This window comes from Haliotis rubra, unplaced genomic scaffold (genome assembly GCF_003918875.1).
Source record: "Haliotis rubra isolate DU_JTF1 unplaced genomic scaffold, ASM391887v1 Scf174, whole genome shotgun sequence".
Taxonomy (NCBI): Eukaryota; Metazoa; Mollusca; class Gastropoda; order Lepetellida; family Haliotidae; genus Haliotis; species Haliotis rubra.
In genome coordinates, this window is record NW_025765714.1 from 559,950 (window position 1) to 569,543 (window position 9,594).

Below are 9,594 nucleotides of genomic sequence, written 5' to 3' on the forward strand. Positions count from 1 at the left end.
GAAACATCGCAGTTGTGGACTTTCACTTGAGAAGTTGGAATATTCAGTATATGTTCTATTTCCTAGATGTACCACAGTGAAGAGGATGTGCTACACAGACAACAACACGATAGTAAAAGACTAAAAATGTTGAAAAAACAAATATCAAAATTGATTTTGGCTGGAAACAACATCCAAATAACTAAACGTACAGATGACCATTTCATGAAAGAGAATTTTAACTCCTTTTAACTAGTAAATAATGTTGTAAACTAGAATTAGATGTTTTTTTAGATTTCATAATTTAAGCTGGTAGTGTTAAAGGTTAAGTATATAGAATTATAGTTCAGAAGATACTTTGTTCTTTTGGATTTAGCACAGATGCATTCTTTCACAGATCAGCCCAGTGTCAAATGAAAGAAAAGTTTTCCTTTGAAGAAATTTTCCATGGAATTATTGTTACAAACTTCTGTCGCTTCTCAAACTTTTTTTGCTTGGATATTTTTCTCTGACACTGTACTAGTCATCGTTTACAAGTGAAATTATTTGATTTTTCAATTTGAACCTTTCGCATAGCATCTCCAAGGACAGAATTAATGAAAATATTTCTCCAGTCACTAGAGAACATTGAAATTTGACTTTTCCCTATAGAGAAACTTTCTTGTGAAGCTTAGTCCTTTTGTTTTCTTTAATGCTCCAATATCCGAGGCTAATTGCAAAGAATTAGCAAATTTGTATAAAAGAAGTCATTCTAAAATCAAATTACTATGGCAAATTAGGCAATATTCTATTGTTTTTCAAATAGAATTCGAACGTAGCTCGCTACCGTTTGGAATTAAACATCGCGTTCTCATAACATCACAGTTCCCTTTCTATTCCCCTTCAAAAAGCACTTCAGACAAACTTTTCTTAGCGTATTCCTGGAACTTTGTCATATTAAATGATCGATACATGGCCTTAACTTTCAAACAGACGACGGTTGCTGAAACTAGTAACAACTGGAAGCCATAAGATACACATTTCCGAACACCGCCTGCACAGTGACAGGGTCCTGGTCTGGTTTGTAGCATCAGTTACTGCAGGGGGACTTCCCAGTCACCTTGTTTTAATTCTTTGGAGAAAGTTCATTCATGCAAAATACATATTTATTTAAATTGAAAATCCGTCCTAAAATTAGATTATTTCCTGTACTGAGCGCTTTCTCCAAACTCATTAACCTAGGCAACGTGTCTTGCATCTTTGTCAAAGTAATATATCTATATTGCAGCAATAAAGATTTATCTCAGTAATAAACATACTTGTGAGGTATATCGTTTTTGAAAATAAAAAAACTGTGCAGGCGCTTTAGAGAAAATATTTTTTTCTCTGTATTAACGGAAAAGTTTATAAAAATAAAACGCACACTGATATCGCCGATGTAATTCTTTTTAAAATCTACAAATTAACTTTATTTCGTTGATAGTGAAAATTTGTTTTGACGTAAACAATATTTAATGAGCTGTGTTCCCAGTCTGTCTGAGGTATAAACACACTCGTAGTTCAATCATTACTTGGCTTATCTGTGTGAATTTATTCGTGCGTATTCAGCATCTCCTCAGTCGATAAAACATACTTATCGTCCTCTAAATAACTTATTTGCAAGAAGATCGACCAAAATACAGCTGGAAATTATTCTTTCATTTTAGGAATGCTAACAAAATTCAAATTTCATTTTTTTCTTTCTGATAGAAACGCTTAAAATCATTTCATTTGTATGCTCACAAAGATTCAGATAAGTTTGGCCTAAAAAACGAAACTTTAAATCATACACTAATTTTCTAAAATATTTAAAATAGCCCGGTGACAGAAGCGAGCGAATACTGGTGCAAAACAATTACGATGAAATTCTTTTAATATCTCTTTCATCCGGTATGTAAACATTTTCATACTGATGTCTTGTCTATCAATTTGATGTAATTTATCAACCTAATGCAAATGATATCTTCGAATAAATAAACTCACAAAATTTCCCATGCATATAATTTCGTTTTCAAGCCGATTTGACATACATGGATTAAATCCTTTCACACTGCGTCAAAATATTTTATCGCAATAAACGGAGCAACGTAAAAGGTGGTTTCGCAAATTAGGTTAGCTGTACCTTCCCGGGCTTACTGGTCTGACGAGATGGTGGGACAATTTACGAGTCCCATCCCAGCATGCCCTGCGCGATACTTACACATTATTTGCTTTATATCAGAGGCTTTTGACTAAATGCAATTTACTTACCGACATTACTTCCTTTGTGGCAAAGCTGGCAGAAAATATGTTTTCTTTAGGATCCGAACTGAAACCCGATCGAGAGGGAGCCAATTCATAAAATTATACGCATGTCTTGTCAATATTTCCGTCATTCTCCTCCTCGAAATATTCGTAAAAATTAACGGTTTCATTGTACGCAAGACTAAACAAAATTGTTTGACATTTTATCCGGAGCCGCAAAGAAATCATCGGTGGTGTTAAAAAAATGAAATATTTTTCAAATTATTGACAATGCCGCGTCTCCGTGTCTCCATTGAATATTCTAATTTGTCACCTTGTTTTTAATAAAATCTGATGTAACATTATATTTATGGTGTATGGGGGTCTTGTTGTGCAATTAAAAATATTTCTGGTTGATATTTTATCAAAATAAATAGCATAATAATTTCCCGAGTCTTATCCTGACTGTAGACGAGGTCGCGAATACTGCAAATAAATGGTTGATGATTTCTCTGACTAAATTTGCGGAAAATTATTCAAACACTATTTGTAAAACCGAAGGATATTGTTATGTAACTTCGAATTATAATCGTTCAAATATACCGGAGCACATTTTCTATCCCGAAGCCTTTTGGTTTATTCGTTAAAAATACTTTGGATAATTTCGCTCACAAACCCCAACAATAACACACATTTCACAAAGAATTGTTGATGAATATTTGATCTCTCTTCATATTAAATGTGATACGTATCTCTGTTTCATTGCCCAATATCACTGCCCGAATCCACAGCTCATCACGAAGCGTGTATCGTAATATATTTCATTCAGATTAAATAATAGCGAGGTACAAATATGTTTTTAGAGACATCAGTCGGCGAAATACATCACCAATGTGACGAAAAGAAAAGACGGCGTTAAGATCGTTTCGGTTAAATAATACACAACTCTGAACTATATTACTTTTTAAATTTACTGGGTAAATTATTTCTGAAGGTCATGTTATCACACAGAATAGGGTGCTTAAGTGTAGACACACAGGAGTCCGATGTGTGGAAATACCTATCTTGTTGGACGAAAATGCCATATCACTTTACTCCATAAAATATTCACTTATTCAAACTCACCAGCGTATGAAATTGACTATTCAAAGCTGAAACCACCGGCGGGTATGGTTTTATAAACTGTATGCTTGGTTTAAACAGGCCTGAATGGCGATGGTCGTTTTCAATATGTGTTGATTCTACGATCGTTGAAGTATATTAACGCATTTATTCGCAGCAAATACGCAAAAAAAATCTGAAGTCAATTGCCGAAGGTGTCAACATACAATCACATGCTGAACACATAATAACAAAGAGTTCTGAAAAATTATTAAAACGTCAGAAAATATCAAAAAAATATTTTTTTCCAAAAGGCAACCTAATCGAAAAATTATTTTGAAGCACAGGCTCCCCCCATGCTCACCGAAAGCCCCGAGGATCCAAATCTCAGACAACGAGATATTACGAGAGGACGCACACAATCCCGTTGCGCCCCTATGGGATATCCGGTAGAGAAAAACGAGGATGAGAAGTAGAGTTTCCTACCTCTCACTGTGGTATGGGTTACGGGTCAGCCTAGCTGCACGTCCCGGTTAGGGAGCAATTTTGTCCGGATCTGGAGCGGATTCCGTAGACCCCGAAAGCCTAGCTGCGCGTTGTGCTGAGGTGGTAGTCTTCTCCCAGCGTCTCTCTGTTCACCGACTCTCAAGGCAGGGGACAAGCAGAGTCCAGGACGGGCATTATCAGGGAGGTATATTCGTCCTGCCAAGCGCTAGATTTACATTTCTACACGGCCCTTTGACTGAAGGGAAGAGTCAGGCAAATACGTCGACTTCGGACGATCGTATCACAGACGCATACAACTAGCTGACAAGAAGGATTTGCTGTGATGCGGCCTAGGCTCCAGATGATAAATTAGCCTCTTCGCCGTTTCTGCCTGTTCTGAACGGGAAACGGAGACCCCAGACCGTAATCAAAACTCGAAAAATAATTTTCTGTATGGTATTTGGCCTTTGTTGTGTTGATATCTAATCTTAGTTGTTTGGGAGCTATCAAAGGCAACGCGGCACATTTTGTGTAAAAGAATCGCTTTATATCCCGCCTCTCTGTCGAAATAACCCCAGCGCCTAAACGCTAGGCCACAGCCCTACATCTAATCAAGGGGATATCGGGAGATAGGATTTCAAATATTTACTTGTGTCAAAAGGAAAATGATTGCCGCAATTTCGATGGCCCGAAATTCAATTCAGGGGACCCTACGTAAACAACATTCGCCTTCTATGTATCGGAAATACAGCGATAATAGTCTCTGCACATGCGCAATGGCTGCTTTAGAGTTGGGCCACAGTCAGAATGGCGATATAGCGACGATGTGTAAACTTGGAGGGGAGTGGGGAACGATTATTGCAAATTAAAACTTTTCTGGACAAGCAAACGCTAAATCTGCCTTAAAATCAAAAGGCTGACCTCTGCCCAGACCTCTGCTCGAATGGGTTGGCGGTTGATTTCATTTCCAAGTAAAAAAGGGAATTGGCAGCTATTTACACAGGCAGTAACTGCAAATTTGCGAAAGTGACAGCAATCCATCACGGTTGTAATTGGCTTATTAGTATACTTGTAGCTGAAGTGAATGTCCATTTTGTGAAACAGATTACACCAATGATGAGCTTAATAAAGAACGGCATGACATGCACATGAATATTTCTAAATCTCACATCAAACGAAAGAAGTGTTCGGTGGCATGTTCTGGTTAAAAGTGCCAATTACCATATCTCACACATTAAACATTGCAATTTACAACTGCAATCGCCACAGAGACGATTGAATGTGGTTCCGAATGACGATGCCGAGAGAATGGAGAACGGAGCTATCTCGTCCCCGTGATATTTACATATTATCTTATGTAATAGACCTCCACAAGGCGCTGTTGTATCCCCGTTACATGTAGATGTCGCAGACAATCATTAAGTGAAATGTACATTTTAAATGATGCAATATAAAACCATTATGTGATAGTGACTTGTTAAAGGACGCGGTAGATATTCAATGAACGAGTTAAGTGATGCAATCGACCTCAGTAATGAGAGTTGGCTGATCAATGTCTTACCGGAATGGGTGTTGCAGTCCGAGTGACAGCTGACCACTGCGACAGTTGGGATATATGTGATGGGTCGGGGGCAGTGGTGTGGTGGACGTGGTCAACAAGGGTGAAATGTACATGACTTGCCAACACGGGACGTCACATCAATGCCAACAAACCGTACGGCCCGAAACGACGAAGTTTGACATATCTAGGTATCGAACGACTGTTGACAAAACGCACACCATTACACTTTAATTTGTGATCTTATTAAAACTAATCATGTACATGTCGGATTGTGAATATCAGTGATAATATATTGTGATGGTTGACATTATTATATACACTTGAACCTCGTTTATACGGATCAGATGGAGATGTGTCCAGCTGTAGGTGGATACAGGGGGAGCTGGATTTCATGAAGTCTTAATCAATCCTGGTTTGAAACAAACGTACAACCACTGAATCAATACGAAAGTTTATTATACTCAAGAATGTTAATCATTACGTCTTATAACGAGTGTAAGAAAGTTTGTTACCTTTGTTACCATTGTTACCTGCAGTATTATTTGCAATTAACCTTTCAGCGAACATGCACATAAACACGAACAGTCCACTGAGAGTTGTCAATAATCAATGAACATATCTTGGAGACAGAATCTGAATTGTATTCCGGCTATTCTGTACCACTGTTCGTGGTTCCTTTGAGCAATAAAGTGAACGCATTACATTTTTCAAATGCAATGCCCAATCCTGAATATACACGCCGGTGAAAAGTGAAGATCAACCCCTAGTCTGTATCAGTCCCTTAACCACATTATTTCCCATACTGCATAGCTCTTCCTGCAATGCTAAAGCCTTAAATGAAACAAGTCTAATATTTCCTCAGGTTCTAAATCTCTTTGGGGCTCCTGTTCAATTAAACTGGGATTATTTGTTGCTATCAAAAGTGTATATATTTAGAGACCAATCGTTAGTCTAGATCAACCCCTTTATTCTCAAGTCTCCCGAACTTTCATTATGTTTGTCACTATCTACATTTGTGACATTTCTGTAAATGTCTTAGATACATGCCTCTGATGAAGAGTTGGAACAAGATGTGTTTATCTACATTGTCGCAAATATTACCCGTGAATCCTCGTACAAACATTAATTCTCCCCGATTACCATATTTCTGCCGTGGGGATTCAGGTAAAGTAACGCTTAGTATCTTAATATATTAAATATATCTGATTAAAACAAATAGTTTCATTTATATTGAGAAGGAGCACAGTGAGATGGGAGATTCAGAACTAAACCCGAGGACTTCATTTCGGGCTTTCGCATTGCAGCAAGGACTTAGCGGAAGAAAAACTAACGTAATTCATGGACTGTAAGACAGACTAGGATTTGGGGTTGGAATAGGTGCTCAGCTCAGCTACCTATCCTGGTCGTACGAGACGACTTCAAGGATCGGGTGTTCAGGTTTGGTGACTTCCTGTCATCGTACACCGTTTAACATTGCTCATGACATCGACCACTGGGTTGTGTGACCCGATGACCTCCAGGCCACCGTCACTTAGATGAAGTACTGCTGAATGTAGCGTTCAACATCGACTTTGTTGAAACAGACTTGGGACTTACAAACATTTAACTATTACTCATAGGCATACATAGGCATTGTTGCAGCGGTACAGTCATTTATGCAATTAAATACATCAATTCTATTTGTGAAAGCCATTCATCAAACACATAAACGTGTAAATCATATTTGTAACTTTTACCATATTTACAACATAGCCTTTAAATAATTCTGATAAATGCGACGTTTCATCGAGATCACTCCTAACTGAAATGGGAAGCGATTTCGAGGTAAAACGATTAGCCATTGTATCATCTAAACCATCAGTTGAAGCTGCTATCATATCTTTTGTTAGTTGTTTTGGAAAAAATGTTATCCTTCAGTAGTGTGACATGTTTGTGAAATTAATGGTGCTTTTAAAATTCAAAACGTGGATTATGTTCACGTTGCAAATTGTACAACATGTGTTTTGTTTGTAGTATTACTAAATCAGTGCTTTCAGTCACAGTCAGTTGTAGCATAGTGAAATACAATTCTCCTAAATACCATTGTAACTCCACACAGGGACAACCCATCAGCCAGATTACATCATTGTGGACAACCTGTCCTTACTTCTCTGCCTCTGAGACCCGTGAAGATCCGGGGTAGAAAAGGTCTTCGGCAACCCATGCTTGCCACAAAAGGCGACTATGCTTGTCGTAAGAGGCAACTAACGGGATCGGGTGGTCAGGCTCGCTGACTTGGTTGACACATGTCATCGTATCCCAATTGCGCAGATCGATGCTCATGCTGTTGATCACTGGATTGTCTGGTCCAGACTCGATTATTTACAGACCGCCACCATATAGCTGGAATATTGCTGAGCGCGGCGTAAAACTAAACTCACTCACTCACTCTGCCTCTGACTACAAGCATTGCTTCTTCCTCGGGACTGCTAGGACCAAGCTGTAGGATGTAGACTATGGCCGCTTTGTCCAAGAAAACCCACGACTTCCTACCATGAGTATTTGAGAAACACCAGGATACTCCCATTATTAACTGAAAACACGCATTCTTTCGTCAGAAGCAGCCTCAATCCGGAAGTATGTTACTAGTTATCTCCCTGTAAGGGACTGAATGACCTTGCAGTCACCAAATAATAAACTGAGGTTCTTATCACACACTTATTTCAATTTTAACAGATGTTATTTGAACTTTGCTTTTATATTGAATGAGCAGATTAGTATTTGTTTTAAATATGCTGTTGGTCAGCGACCCAATACTGTATTACATATTACAAGGCTTACTTGTCCAAACTACTCGACAAAATTGGGTTTCTTTTAGCTCGAGTAAACACTATTCTTACATGTAAGTTATATGTATGATAGGTCTGGAATACTCTATATAAGTTTTCCTATAGATTGGTTCATGATTACTACGGACATGTGCTCACAATGAAATATTTGGCTGACGACGTGGGAGTCGGTCATGCCGTTGTTGGTTTGACAACCCCACATGCATATGCAGCCGCAGGAATATTGATGACCACTGCGCAAAACAACATTCAGTCTCTCCCACAAACTAAAGCTTAATCTGCATGGCGATGTCATGTTACTTTGAAAATATTTCAAGAGTATCTCAAAATGCTTATAAGAAAAGCATTTTTGAGAAAACTAAAACACCAAACACATTTTGGGGGTTTCCTTAAGACAGAAAACCATAGGAATTTGAGGAAAAATGACAAATATTTCATCATTCTCACTTGCGTTATTTACTTCATAAAGAAGAAAATTCGGGCCCCTGGCAAAACATGTTACGACAAAATGACTTAACCATGTATTGAAAACAAAAGGTTTTGCATATCTACCCTTAAACACGCCAGACAGACAATGTATGTTGACATCAGCATCGTTCTATCACTGCCGATTAACAAGTAAAACTCACGAGGTGAAATTGTCATGTTCAGATAGTTCACAACAAATACTTTAACACATCATGACAGAAGTGGGTTGTTTTCACAAACACGTGTCGGCTCAAATGGACATGAAAGGAATGAAGTATCTCCCAGAAAATTGATCGAAGTGAATTTCGACAGCTCGGCAAATACTGAAAAGGCTAGGTGCAACGAAATAATTATCATAAGCTTAATGTCAATACATAAATGTTTGAAACGGTTAAATGAAGGAATGTCGATTGTGATGGATCAGATTTAATGTCATTCGGAAATCACATGATATGTCGATCAAATGAAATTTTAAATTTATCAGTTTCAAGATAGTTAAAGTGCCCTCTGCTCCTCAAAACAAAATACCACCGTGTCCAAAATGATCTGAAAACAGGAATTCTTTTATTCAAAAGAAACTATGACAGGTATTCCATAATAGACCATTAACGACATTGAATTCGAATTAGGGTAATAGACCACTTTACGGCAGAGAATAGTGCAGTGTGCATTTACTGTGACGGTGACAATAATCCAATGACCAAAACCGCTGCAACTATTTCACTAAAAGATTTCATTACCACGTGTCAAGATAGATCGATGGGTGATCGTAAACAATTATAAATGATGCATCATCTATTTGGGAAGAACAGAAACGATTAATTCTCTATTTTGTAATCTCATAATCGCTGGAAGATTATTAAACAGTTGTCAGGGAGCTCTCTTTAGTCCAAAATGTCTGCGTATCTCGGTTCCTCATCTAAATTGTTT